A 15,565-nucleotide genomic window follows, 5' to 3' on the forward strand; every position below is an offset into this window, starting at 1 on the left:
GTTCCTAATTTCGTAGTTTTTCTCTTCCATTAACCAAGTCCTAGTAGCTATGCCACCTCTTAGGAAGACCGAGGAGTGAAAGAATCACCATGTCATCATCAACGGTAGTGATCCCTACACTTCCAAGCTCATCCCTATAGGTGGTGAGCTTGTTCAGATATGTAGAGATTACGTTGCCCTTTTCACACTTGATCTTATGAAGCTTGTCTTTCAGCGCCAACTTCCTCTGATCGCTGCTATTCTGATATAAATCTTTCAATGTTTTCAACATAAAAAATGGTGTCTTCTTCCCATGGAGGCTCGAGACAATGTGGTCTCTAACTCCCTCCAGGATGATTCTCCTTGCTCTGGCCATACATTTCTTCCATTCCGCCAGTTGAGTAGCATCAGATGTCTTGGGGACTTCTTAATGAATGAAGTCCTTTAGACTATTATCCTCTAATACTACCTCCATGCAATCCTTCCAGGCTATATAATTCAAGCTGCCATTAAGGGCATACTCGAGTCTTAAACCACTGAACACCATAGCTGAAATAGAGATGTGATAAGAACTCGATTTCTATATTCAGGAACCAAACTTCGAACTTTTACTTCTTGTAGACTGTTCTTTGCCTTGATCACCTTTGCTTTGATACCTTGTAAAAATTCCCACTGTAGATCAATAGATTATGCAATATACTAAAACACAATAGAAGATCTACTTCTACAACACTTTGCAGAAGCTTAATTGAATTGAGCAAGATCAAGATAACACATATAACTAGGAATGAGAAATCAATCACACATAACACAGAAGAAATCTCATGGGGAAAGCCTCAGCCTAAAACCCCAACTCTGTATTATTATACAAGTGGAAATCTTGTTCGAGTTACAAAAATAATCAGCTCTCAAGCTATCCTGCTCACTTTGCAATCAAACAATACATCTGAAAGACTAAATAGACATAGTATATGTCCATCTCAAGCCCTCCAAGCCTCCTATTTCCTTGCACAATTTTTCTTGGGGTCCAATGATGTCACATGTGTGAATTGGCCTCATCACACTCACTAAACCTGAAGAAGTAACTGCACAATCCTCAAGGAAAGAATTCCTTCTGCATGCAAGGAGTATTCACAATGGAATATTCTAGCAATTGATAGTACACTTCCCCTCCATCTTATCTCAACTGGGTCTCTATCTGAACTGACATGCATGAGTTATTTATGAGAGAATACTTAGTTATCTGAAGTGCAGTAGTTACATGCATGCAACCATTAACTAACTAAACTTACATTAATTCAAAAAACTGTTTGAATTAATCTAATTGGACTTGACTCAATTAACTAAGTCAACTAATTACAACTCAATATTACAACTCATCCTTATCTCTTTAACTGGTGGATAAATTCATCAATTAATGGAGAAACTGTTGCATGTCCCCACATAGACTTCAAGTTTAATTTTCCTTAACTAATTAACTCAAGATGAATTAATTAATTAATTTACAAACTACTGCTAAGATCATATTCGAATTTTACTTCACTATTTTAGTTTAGGGACTGACTAAAATAGGAAGGTATCCCGAAAGGCTATTTATAGAATGTTATTTTTAGCACCTCCATTTTTCCATCCATTGTTGCTAAGATCAACACTGGCTGAACTACTATTTATAGTAGTGTTATTTTAAGGAATTCTATTTTAGCATTTCTTGTTGCTATTTTCAACAAATACCACATGCCAAAAAATCATATCTTATTTCACAATCTAAATATTTTATAACAATATGACAAGATTTTTAACCATCGATATTCACCCCCACTTTACCATGGATATTATTAACTTGTAAAGAGGCTTTGTTACAATACCATGGGCCAATATCATGCCTTATCAATACCACATGCCCAAAAACCATAACTTATTTCATAAAAAAATTATTTTAATTTAATTTAATTTTATAACATTTTTTGTTTGAAGCTAATAGGAAAAGGGTTGTAATTAGTTTTGAGATATATATAAACCCTCTATCTTCACAACTACTAAAATTATTCCCATATAAATCAAATTAATGTTTTAATAAAATTAAAAATGAGAATACTTTTGTATTTAAAGATGTGAAATTTATATAATACAAATATTAGTAAGAACCAACATAGACCTATCTTAACTAAGGATTCTAGTGATGATAGCAAGAAAAGTGAAGGGAAGAAAGGGGGAGGGAGATAGTGACAATGATGGAGGGTGGAGAGAGAGAGTGAGAGAGTGATGGGGGGAGACAGAGACAAGGAGGTGGGAAGAGAGAGAGGGAAGAGAGAGAATAAGGGAGTGGGGGAGAGAGATATGGAGTTTGAGGGGGAGAGAGAGGGGGGAAAGAGGTAGAGAGAGAGGGAGGAAAGAACTAAGGCATAGGGAGATAGAGGTGGAGAGAGAGGGAGGAAAGAACTAAGGCATAGGGAGATAGAGGTGGAGAGAGAGGGAAGAAAGAACTAAGGCATAGGGAGATAGATGTGGAGAGAGAAGGAGTGACAAGGGATAAATGGATATAGAGAGAGGGAGAGAAGAGAGGAGGGGAGAGAGAGAATAGGTGGGGATAAATATAGGGAGAGAAGGGAAGGAGAGAGAGAGGGAGGCACAAACATGGAGGGAGGAGAGAGAGAGAGAGAGAGTGATGAGGCGGGACAGAGGGAGGTGAGAGAGAAAGGGAGAGAGAGGACTAAAAGAGAGGAGAGAGAGATGAAGTTAGAGGGGAAGAGAGAGGGAAGGAAGAAGACAGACATAGAGGGAGAAAGGTAGACAAAGAGAGCGAGTGACAAGGGAGCGATGGAGAGAGGAAATAAAGAGGGAAGAGAGAGAGGTAGAGAGGAAGAGGGAGGGAGAGAGAGAGAGATATGGACAGAGAGTGTATATGTTTTGGGGGTGAGATAGAGCAAGGGAATAAGAAAGAGACACATAGATACAAATATAGATATTATATAGTATTATATAACCAACCTAGGTCCATCTTAACCTGGATCTATCAAGCACCAAGAAAGAGGTTTGCACATAGAGAGATTGGATCACTCTAGGCACTTAATAGATCCGCGTTAAGATGGATCTAGGTTGGCTTAATAAGTTTGTAGATGTATTTGATAACTAACAATTTTTTTATAGTTATGTTTGAAAACAATTTTTCCATATTTGGTGTATTTATCATAATAATAATAATCTAATTTTAATTTAATTTTAAGCTTACCTTTTTTATGCAATGATTTTGTTGTTAGTTTATAGAGATAGACATGTTATACTTTTGGAATTTGGAAAGGAAACACGTTCTCTTAACTTGGCTGTATTGAAAAGATTTAAGTGTAAGAAAGAAACATGCCCTCTTAACTTGGTTGTATTAAAAACATAAGTGTTCTTGTATACTAGGTGGGTGCAAACAAGAGAGAGTATATGGTAAGTGAATTAAATAGTTAAAAATAAATGTTAGTTAATGAGAAAGTTACAAAAATATAACAAATAGGCTAGGGTTAGGATATTACTGTTTTGGGACATCTAAAGTTGAAGGTACATTTTATGGAGGTCTAGTCTAAGCCCTTGGGTGTAGGGCACATATTATGGGTATCTTGGACTTTTGATGTGTCTTAGTGGTGTCAACTAGTGGTGGAGTGTCCAACCAATGAGTAGCCAAAGTTTTTCATTTACAAGGTCGACATCAATCAAGTATTCTCCCTCTCTACCCAACTGTAAGATGAGGAGTGTGCATAATGGACTTATTATTGTAACAAATTGCAAATATTTGATTATCTTTAAGTTCAAGGGCTTGAAGTGGCTTCCTCAACCTACAAATCTTTAAAGGAACTGTGTTTTTCAATTAAACCCTTGTGGTCAAGGAGATGCAAAAGAGGAAGGCGTTATGGCTATTTTTAAGGGGTTGTAATGACCCTCGTCTTGTGGTAAATATGTAGATATGATGCTACTAGTCTTGATCTTGTTACATTCACATATATAATGTAAATATTCTCCAATCACCTTGCATTGTGTAAATATGATAAATATTTTGTGGTTACCCTGATGTACATGTTGAAGTTCCACTTACATGATTATGGGAAGCACTTCTTAGTTATCCTTGCACACATGGGAAATATCATAACTACTCTATGCGATAAAAACACCTAGTAATATTTTCACACTAAACACTATACAATAAACTTAACCCTAATATCTTAGTGAAGAACAAGAAAATAGCTAGACTTTGAAAGGGTTTCTGGATTGACTGTTAGTGAAACTCATTGCAGTTATGTGTGCTAATGTGTGGTGAGTGTTAGTGAGTGCTAGGGAAACACAAGGGAGCATTAGGTCAAAATGCATGGAAATGAATAAATAAGAGTGTTTGACAGGGAGTGTCAATGAATTCTAAGTGTGGTAAGAGGGGAGTGACATGGCATGCTAAGCAGTGCTAAGTCATTATAACATGCCAGAGCGACATGCAACCAATATGTGCTAGGTGCCAAGGTGTGCCAAATAGTGCTAGGAAGTATTATGGAGCATTAGGGAAACACAAGGGAGCACTAGGTGAAAATAATGCATGCAAATGAACGATTAAGAGTTTGTGGCAGGAAGTGTCAGTGATTTCAGGGTGTGCTAAGGAGGGAGTGACAATGTATGCTAGGCAGTGCTAAGGCATTCTAAAGGCCATGGAAACATGACAAGATGTGATAGGTGCTAAGGTGTGCCAATGCATGCCAGGGAGAGTTAGGGAGTGTCAGTGAAAAACAAGGAAGCACTAGTTCCAAATGCATGGAAATGAATGAATAAGAGTGTGTGACATGGATTCTCAATGAATTCTAGGTGTGCTAAGGATGGAGTGACAAGGTATGCTAGGTAGTTCCAAGGAATGCTAGAGTGCCAAGGAGACATGCAAAGATGTGCCAAGTCCTAGGGTGTGCCAATGTGTGTTAGGGAGTGCCATGAGAACACAAGGGAGAACTAGTTCAAATTGCATGGAAATGAATAGATAAGAGTGTGTGATAGGGAGTTTCATCAAATTCGAATTGTGTTAAAGAGGGAGTGACAAGGGTATATGCTAGGCAATGCCAAGGCATGCTAGAGTGTCAAGGCATGTTAGCGAGTGGGAGGGTTTGTTAGGGAGTGGAAAATAATGCCAAGGAATGCAGGGGATGATAATTTGTGCCATGTAGTGCCAATGGATTGTTATACGTGCCAGATGTTATGCCATGTGAAGATGTAAAATATGTTGCTTTGTTGTTTTATGGCCAATGTTGGATGTGAGCCTTGACTTGGTAACTTGTTAAGTGGGATGAGTTAATATTGGACATGAGAAACCTAAGATGATTTAGAGTCCATTAGGGGAAAGAAGCAGAGTCTAGTTGTAGTAAATGTAACTCGGTAAAGTTGTTGTAGTTGAGGCAGGACTTGGTTGGGTTCGTAAGTCTAAAAGAAAATAAGGATAGTTATGAGGGAATGATAATTAAGGAGTGCCATGGCATGCCAAGGAATGAAAACGGGTGTTGACATATGCCTGATAGTGTCAATGCATGTCAAGGAGTGTTTGGGAGTGTCAGGGAATCATAAGGGAGAACTAGGTCAAAGTTCATTGAAATGAATAAATAAGAGATTATGCCAGGGAGTGTCAATGAATTCTAGGTGTCCCATGGATGAAGTGTGTTAGAAAAATTTCATATTAGGACTTGTAGCAGGAAAGCCTATGATTGTGATAAGAGGATGGAAAATTCAGTTTGAGACAAAGGGAGACTTTGGTCTAGGCACAACATTATTTTTTCAATGACTTGGTTGGGTTCCCAAGTCACAAAAAAAGTAAGGTTATCTATGAGGGCATGAAAACTAGGGAGTGCAAAGGTGTGCAGGGAATTTTAGGAAGTGCTAACACATGTTATAAAGATCCATGGAATGTTAGGCATGTCAAGACATGTCAAGCGCTAAGGCATGACATTGTGCTAGGTTTTAGGATGTGGCGCCAACACATGCTAGGGATTGCCAAGGAAACACAAGGGAGGACTCGTTTCAATTACATGTAAATGAATGAATGCGCCTGTGTGATAGGGAGTGTTAACAAGTTATAGGTGTGCTAAGGAAGGAGTGACAACGTATGATAAGGAGTGCCAATAGACAATAGAGAGCTAAGAAATCATACTAAGATGTGACAAGTGCCATGGTATGCCGATGTGTGATAAGGAGTGTTAGGGAGTGCTAGGGAAACACAAGGGAGCACTAGGTCATAACACATGGAAATGAAGGAATAAGAGTGTGTGGCATGGAGTGTTAGTGAGTTCCAAGTGTGTTAAGGAGGAGTTACAAGGAATGCTTGGCAATGCTAAGGAATTCTAGTGTTCTAGGGCAACATGCGGCCAAGATGTGCCAACGTCTGTAAGGAAGTGTCAGTTGGGAGTGACAGGGAAACACAGGGGAGAACTATGTCAAATGAATGGAAATGAAAAAATAAGAGTTTGTGATTAGAAGTTTCATTGAGTTCTAGGTGTGCTAAGAACAAATAGACAAGGTATGTTAGGCAGTGTTAAGGCATGCTAGAGGCTAGGGCGACATGCCAAGATGTCATAGGTGCTAGGGTGTAACAACACGTGTCAAGGAGTGATAAGGAGTGCTAGGGAAACATAAGGGACAACTAGGTAAAAATGCATGGAAATGAATGAATAAGAGTTTGTGACCAAGACTGTCAACAATGTCTAGGTGTGCTAAGGAGAGAGTGACAAGGTATACTATGTAGTTCCAAGGAATGCTAGAGTGTTAAGGCGATAGGCCAAGATGTGTCAAGTGCTAGGGTGAGCTAGGGAGTGTTACGGGGTGTAAAGGAAATATAAGGAAGAACTAGTTCAAAATGCATGGAAATTAATGAAAGAGTGTGTGAGAGGGAGTTTCAATGAGTGCTAGGTGTGTTAAGGAGGGAGTGACAAGGTTATATACTAGGCAATGCCAAGGTATGTTAAACTACTCAGGCATGTTAGGAAGTGCCACGGTGTGCTAGGGAGTGTAAAAGCATGCCACATAGTTCCAAGGCATTCTAAGACATGTTAGGTGCTATGGCATGTCAAGATGTAAATTGTGTTTCTTAATTGTTTTAGACCAAGGTTGGATGTGATGAGACTTGTTTTGGTAACTTGTTAAGTGGGATGAGTGAGATTGTACCTGAGTACGCTAAGATTAGTTACAAGTAGTTCTTAGGTGAACAAGGCATATGTTTAATTTCCATCACACATGAGAATCCGGGTTTGGCCTTAGAATTTTTTATGTGAACATACTCAAGTGCCAGAAGACATCTACTATGCAGAATGAAATCTGCCATGAAAGAAAAAGTAATGGATTGAGTGCACATAGTTTAGGGTCTTCACATGTTCATATGTTAATGCTTATTATTGTGATATACAATAGCCATTTATATCTCTGGTGTAAGACTCCTTTGGAAATTCTATCCAACAACAACATCTCTATGGTAAAAGGTGTATTATCAAAGGTTTCTCCATCAAAAATAGCAACCAAAAGGGACCTTACTGTGCACACAGATGAAGAATTAAGAATATTGTTATCTATGAGTGCTGATGTGGAGGTATGGTACAAAATTACATAGGCAACGAACCTTTTTGTTCAACCAATCAAGATCTAAAAAGGAAAATGTGTGATTATATATACATGTGTGATAGTATTTGGAGAAATGCTAGCCTAACCTACAAATTTGTTGACATTTTACTAGAGCTGACTTATAATTGTTCCTAAATTTAATAAACATATAAAATAGGACTGACTTTTCAATACAAAATATAAATTGATAGGAACATGGTCAAATTGTGAAAGTGTAAAAATTGGTATGGTTTAAAGGGACCGATCCCTTTGAAAAGTATTAAATGTGGTAATGAAGATTGAGCCTCGTTCTAGAACCCCTTTGAGTATCCATCTTAGGAATTGGTGTAGGTTGCAACAATTTAGAATAATTTTTGTAGCAGTGATCTCAACACTTGTATAGTGACATAGGGTTGGAGTTGGCCTGTCAAAGCTAATTGGTCTACTTTGGAACTTCTCTAGGGTGATGCCTTAGATGATTTGGAGTACGAGGGCATGATTTGATATTTAGTTTGCATTGAAGAAGCTTTGAAGGCTAAATACTGTAGAAAAACCCCTTGTTCTGAATAGGGAAGAACATGCCACTGAAGAAAGTAACAACAAGTACACAGATTTGAAACTCAAATCACATGACTATTTATTATTCTTTGAAACAAGAAATAACTAAAAATTTCAAACACTACTATTCAATGTTCCTTTAGTCTAGAAGGTACAATGAATCTGGAAACATGTACAACAATGTCTCATCTTTCTTAACTCCTAATCCTAGTGCACCTTCCTTACATGGATAGACAAGACAATTAAAGTCTGCCGCTAGTGAATATGATATGGGATATGCAAACATTCTTCCTTAGCTAAGGCTGCGAATTAATAACTATAGAAGTTCTCCTTTTAACTATGCATGCAAAAACTAAATAAAGCAAAGATTTTCGCTACTCCAAGTGCCAAAAACGAATCCGCTGCCTAAGGTAAGTGCTTTGCCCAAAACAAGATATTAAGGACTAAGAAACTTTGTTTCTTCCTTCAAGAGAGGTGTATGCAAAACAAAACTAAGCTATCATGCATTATCCTCCAAATTAATTCACCTTTAATAGAAGTCTTTTGCCCAGGAAAAGATAGGAGACCAATATCCAACAGAATTCGCTGACCAGCCAGAGACCTTTGTGCTCAAACAACGAGATAATAAGGGAATGTCAACTAGGGTGTAATATTTCACCACTGAAATTGACAAGAGATAGAAGGGGTAAAAAACTATCAGACCTAATGCTCAAGAACAAATGAATTAATCCACACTTTGTGATCCAAAATGAATGCAATCCTTCTTTATTTATAGATTTTCCATAGGGGTTTCATATTCTTATGTGATTGAGTAAACCTTACTCCAAACCCCAAATTTGGGTTTTTTAAGCCCAGTTTCCCCAAAAATTTCCCAACAATGGGTATTTTGGGGTTTTTTTCCCTTTATGGAGGACTATAGTCTACGGGGATGGATAGGATATTACGTCCCATTCATCCTAAATTTGTAGAGGACGTTAGATGGCACCTAATGAAAGAAACAATGCTTTAGTTTAGGAGGTAATAACTAAATGCTTATTTCTTTCCACATATGACATACATATTGCAAAAATGATCATGGGGTACAAATACTACAAAAGGCCTAAATCTTACTAGCATTGTCATAGTTGAAGAATAAAAACCCTTTCAGGTGAAACAAGGTCAGTACCACATACTACAAGCACAAATGAAAAATTCAGAAACAATATACTTATTCAATGAGAGAATGATGAATCATATTAGTGCACTTCAAATTTAATATCTCTTGAGTTGCAGTGTCAATCAAAATTTCTCAGGTTGGATCATAATTAACTACTCAATGTTGTTTTCGGTCCAATTTGGCGAAAAGTTGGAGCTCTCGATGACAACGAGATGTTCAGGCTTTTTATAAGGGAGCTCTGCTATACTTTTTAACATACAAGCCATTCATTCTAGTGGAGGAGATATAAAGAAGCCTTTAATAAGGACCTTTCCAAGATCAATTTGGAGGAAAATCCATTTTCAAATCTTAAACATAGTTCTATATTCAAACAAGAGTAGTCATTTTTCAAAAAAAATATTAATTCCCAAGAAATTGGAGCCAAGCTGATGTGTTGACCATTTATTATTCTATTGGACAAGGAAGCATTTAGGAAAAGTCCTTGGCCCTTTGATCTAGTATTGGATGTAAATCTCTCGATTAGAAATGTAATAAGAGATGTAGTTTATATTAAGGAAAAGGGAAAAAGTAGAGGAACAGTTAATAATTATCTCTGAAAAACTCTCAATAGAATCCTAACGTACTTGAAATGGAAAAGGATATCTCCATGGTTATTTTTTGCTTTAGAAAATTTGATAATTTCCATGATTGAAGCATGTATTCATGCCTTGAAAGAAGCTCACAAATGCTTTTGAATTGGTTGAAGAAAAGAAAATGTGCAAAGTTACACTCACATAGAGGTATGGAAAAAAAGGTATGTGGAGCTTATTATCCCAGAATCCAAACAAAGAATGGAAAGAAGGTGAAAAAACCAAGTCAAAAGGTATGTGTAGCTTTTGTCATGCAGAGGTAGGTGTTAACTCCACACTCTACAGTGAAGGCTTTGCAGTGCAAGTGACAAAAAGGTTTGCATCTAGAACTTTGGATTAAAAGGAGTGGAGCTTGATGCTATATGTCCTCTATTACCCCATTTTTTGTATGAGTTACAAGAGATAAAAATAATGAGATACGGGAGATACAGAGTAGATACTATTGTTATTCAAATTTAATAAAAAATATTACTATGTCTTCCTCGACATAAAAGAAACATCTTCCATAAAATATTTTCTCCATGAACCTAATTTAAAATGAATCTCTTCCATTGATGCGCCCAGCCGCAAATAGAAACGATGCCGATGGGCCAATTTCAGTTTAGAAAATTCACAATTAGTTTCAATTGTAAGATCTCCTATTTTCAGTTCAGATTTCAGTTACAAGCAGTGAAACAAGACTCGCCAATCAATTGCGATTAATCACGAGTCAGAATCTGCTTGCTCTCCAAATGATTCGATCTAAATATTTGTGAGTCAAACTCACGTTGACCAAGTTTAACTCATGGTCAATGCAAGTTTTTCAAGTTTAGGTATGCCGCATTGCTAAAAACTAAACGTCAGTCATTCCAATTTTTTTTTTTCATTTCTCAGGCCCAAAAATCATATGTAGAGACCTTCAGTAATCAATCACTACTCACTATTACACAGTCTAGACATAATATCGAAGAATCGCCAAGGTGAGCCTAAGTCCAAACTCTATATCAAGTAGTTGCCAATGTGTGCTCTATCCATACTCCATATCAACCCTTGGGCAGTCGTGCCTCACCTTCAGCGTGTGTTACCTTTAGGCTTAGCCACTTCACTATTCAACAGTCAAGGTACATTGGAACTTGGCTTAAATAATATGTATATGAATATATTTAAGTTTCAATGTCGTTTCCAATGGAAAGTTTCAAGTTTCACTATTTAGCAATCGAATGTTTGGCGTATTCCTTTGGTTATGACTTTTCAACCCTATAAATGGGGCTTAAATAGATTTTAAAAATGCACTAAGAAATGGTTTCATACCAACCATCGACCAAGTCATCAAGCATTCCTTCCTTGGTCGATGTCTTGCTAACTTCAAAGGCTTTAACCATGCATTCACAACTTTGGGTATTTTTGTTCTTCCAGAATTTGTTATTGATGTATTGGTTCAGTTGTCTTATGCTAAACGAACTTGCAAATTCAAGATTACAATGCAATATATGTTGATAATATTTCCTTTAGGTAGCATTTCCTCATATATACCTAATTGTGTTTCAAGGTCATAATGATATATTAGGTCGAAATGTGCTTGTGTTGCTGGACAGAATCCTCTTTGATCCTTAACAAAACCTCATATCCTTTAAAACCAACCCTCTTTTTTGCGAAGTTATATATGGAATTTTTAATTTTAATTTTTTTTGTATTTTATAGGAGCCAAATTAAATACAAGGCACAACTCCAAATCTAAACGGAAGCCACAATTTAAACACAAGTCCAAAACAACAACAATGCCAAGGGAGAAGGAATTTTCTTGGCCTTTTTGTGACAATATTCTTGGAGACTCTAAGCTCCTTTGTAAATTTTTCAAAGTGAAATGTAGTGGAGGCATTTATAGATTCAAGTACCACCTTGCACAAATACCCGACCATGATATAGGTCTCTGCAAAAATGTTGATAAAAATGTCAAACACCAAGAAACCTTGGCCATTGATATGTTGATTTAGCATAACGCAAAGAAAGAAAAGAAAAAAAAAGAAATAGGAACTCCTAGAGTTGACAATTTTTCTTCCACTACCCCATTGTCATCTCCCTCTGTTGAATCCTCTATGCAGTTCCCAAGTTTCCCACACATGCCTTCGAGTCCAAGTCAAACTCAAGGCCAAATGAATCCTCCTACATTCAACATTGGAGGTGGAAACAGAAACACCTTTTTTTCTCCCTGCACAAAACCCGGTTCCCAACCTACCTTGGATACCACTGGTTGGAAAAAAATATCCATAGTCAGGTAAGGAAGGCCATTGCTAACTTTTGCTACTATTTTGACATATCTTTTCACTATGCCATAAGTCCTTATTGGTAAGCTATGATTGATGCATTTTCTGTTGTAGGTCCAGGGTGTAGAGATTCCCACTGTAGATTAACAGATTATGCAATAGACTAAAGAAAAATACAAGATCTACTTCTACAAAAAACTTTTCGGAAGCTTAATTGAATTGAGAAAGATCAATGAGAACACATATAACTAAGAAATGAGAAATAAATCACACATAACATAGAAGAAATAACCCGGGGAAAGCCTCAGTCTAAACCCACAATCTCTGTATTATCATACAAGTGGAAATCTTGTTCAAGTTACAAAAAGAATCGGCTCTCAAGCTATCCTACTCTCTCTACAATCAAACAATGCACATCATAAACTGAATAGACAGTGTATATGTCCTCGTCAAGGCCTCCAAGCCTCCTATTTCCTTGCGTAGTTTTTCCTGCGGTCCAGTGCTACCACATGTGTGAATTCCCACCTCCCACTACTCACTTGGCTCAAAAACAACTGCACAAACCTGAAGGAGATAATTCCTTCTACATGGATGAGTTTCCTATATAGGAAAAATCCTCCAATTGATAGTACATTGTCCCTTCCTCTGATCGCAACTAGGTCTCTATTTGAACTGACATGGATGAGTTATTTATGAGAGAATATTTAGTTATCTGGAGAGCAGTAGTTACATGCATGCAAGCATTAACTAACTGAACTCACAATTAATTCAACAAACTGTTTGAATTAATCTAACTGGACTTGACCTAGTTAACTAAGCCAACTAATTAGAACTCAATATTACAACTCATCCTTATCTCTTTAATTGATGAATAAATTCCTTAATTAATGGAGAAACTATTGCATGTCTCCACATAGACTTCATGTTTGATTTTCTACAACTAATTAACTCATGGTGAATTAATTAATTATTTACAAACAGCTGCTAAGTTCAAATTAGAATTTTTACTTCTCTATTTTAGTTTAGGGACTAACTAAAATAGGAATCCATCCCGAAATGCTTTTTATAGAAATGCTATTTTTAGCACTTCCATTTTTCATTCCTTGTTTCTATGTCCAACACTCGAACCCAAACTACTATTTATAGAAGTGCTATTTTTAGCACTTCTATTTTTATAATTTCTTGTTGCCATTTTCAACACTCCCTCTCAACAAGAAAGGCGTTCAACTCGAACCTGATCCTGAACCTTTGGAATGTTCTACATGCAACACTTCTCCCAAGTTTGTTGCTCCAACGACTCTAAAAACAAAAAAAATCTCCCAACTGACCTCCCTGTTGGGCTAGAAACATCCTCTAATGCTAAAGCGTCCTCTGCCGCTAACAAGTTCTCCCTCTGTGACCTCTAAACTGCTGCAACACTCCACACATATCACACCATTCCACACCTCTCTATGCCATCCTGCACTGGTGCAACACTCATGTGCCTCTCGTATTGTTGTAGCGTACTAGCTCTGCACTATCTTGGGATTCCTGCACTGTAGCTCTCTCTGCCGCTCCATCCGCATCTGTCTCTACCCACTCAGCCAGTCCACCTACTCCTTGTTGGGGCTCCTGTAGTAGGGTCTAATCAAAGAGTTTGGATACCTCAATGAGCCTACCCCTATTCCAGCCTTCTTGGGATTGTCACTCCACATCACCCCACCTCCAACCTGGAGGTATGGATGAATGTGATCCCTCTACCCACTTGGGTGGAAATTTCCCCCTACTGGAAGTCTCTGCATAAGTGGATGCCTCCACTATATCTACTCTCAGCTTCCCCAGTTATGGCTATTCCACAAATTCCTGAAGCTGCTTCACGAATCGTAGCTCCTCCACAATTATCTGAGACTTCTCCTGTGGCTGCATGTTGAGAGGTAATGTACGCTCCCTCTCAACCACCAAGTCTCCAGCAATTGCCTTTCTCCTCAAGGCTTTGCATGCATCTTGAACCTCAAGAGCATATATGTTCTTGACTCGTGAACGAATTTTCTTGACCTATCTCGTGGTGATGTGTCGAAGGAAATCCTTTCCCTTACTCAAGACTACATCATAGCCTTTACCTTCCAGCGTTGTGATCGACACCAAATTTTTCCTCAGTCCTGGTATGTACTTGAAATCAATCAAGTTAATGTGAGCTCCATGCTCCCTCTGAAAAACAACTGTGCCTACACCTGAGACACCATATTTTTCATCATTACCCATTGCTACGAGTATCTGGAGATCTTTCTTATCCAAGGTATTGAATAAACTCTTGTCATCGGTCATGTGGAAAGAAGCTCCACTGTCAAGAAACCAACCACTTCCCACCATGGATGAAACCATGCATGCAAAAACTGTGAAATCCAACTCGAACAGTTAGGCCAGTGCCTCACCTTCTGATCCTCCCAAGGATCCCTTCTTGGATTTCTTCAGTGGATAATTTGTAGCAAAATGGCCCACCTCATGACAATGAAAGTATCGCAGTTTCGATTTGTCAAACTTCTTCCCACCATAGGAAGAACTTGATTTGGGATGAGAATCCTTCTCCTTCCCTTTCTTTGCCTTACTCGCTAAGGCGTAATTTTGTTCATCCCCCTTGGATGAGGAGCCATCTCTGTGCTTCTTCTTATATCGTCCTGCATCAAATCCGACCAAAGTCATTCCAAATCTAGTAGTTTCTCTCTTCCATTTACCGAGTCTTGGTAGCTATGCCAGCTCTTAGGAAAACGAAGGAGAGCAAGACTCACCATGTCATCATCGGTTGTCATGATCCCCACACTTCCAAGCTCATCCCTGCAGGTGGTGAGCTTGTTCAGATATGTAGAGATCGTGTCACCCTTTTCACACTTGATCTTATGAAGCTTGTCTTTTAGCGCCATCTTCCTCTGATTGTTATTGTTTTGATGTAGATCTTTCAATGTTTTCCTCATCGAAAACTGTGTCTCCTTCCCATGGAGGCTCAAGGCAATGTGGTCTCAAACTCCCTCTAGGAGGATTCTCCTTGCTCTAGCCACACATTTCTTCCATTCAGCTAGTTGAGTAGCATCAATCGACTTGGGGACTTCTTGATCAATGAAGTCCTTTAGACTATTATCCTCTAATACTACTTCCATGCGATCCTTCCTGGCTATATAACTCGAGCTGCCATCAAGGGCATGCTCAAGTCTTAAATTGCTAAACGCCATTGGTGAAATCGAGATGTGATAAGAACTCGATTTCTATATTTAGGAACCTCAAACTTCGAACTTCTCCCTTCTTGTATACTATTCTTTGCTTTGATCACCTTTTCTCTGATACCATGTAGAAATTACCACTGAAGATCAACAAATTATGCAATAGACTAAAGCAAAATACAAGATCTACTTCTACAAAAAACTTTGCGGAAGCTTAAT

This window comes from Pinus tabuliformis, chromosome 8, assembly GCF_031772625.1.
Source record: "Pinus tabuliformis cultivar Carrire ecotype Pingquan chromosome 8, CPIR1, whole genome shotgun sequence".
NCBI lineage: Eukaryota > Viridiplantae > Streptophyta > Pinopsida > Pinales > Pinaceae > Pinus > Pinus tabuliformis.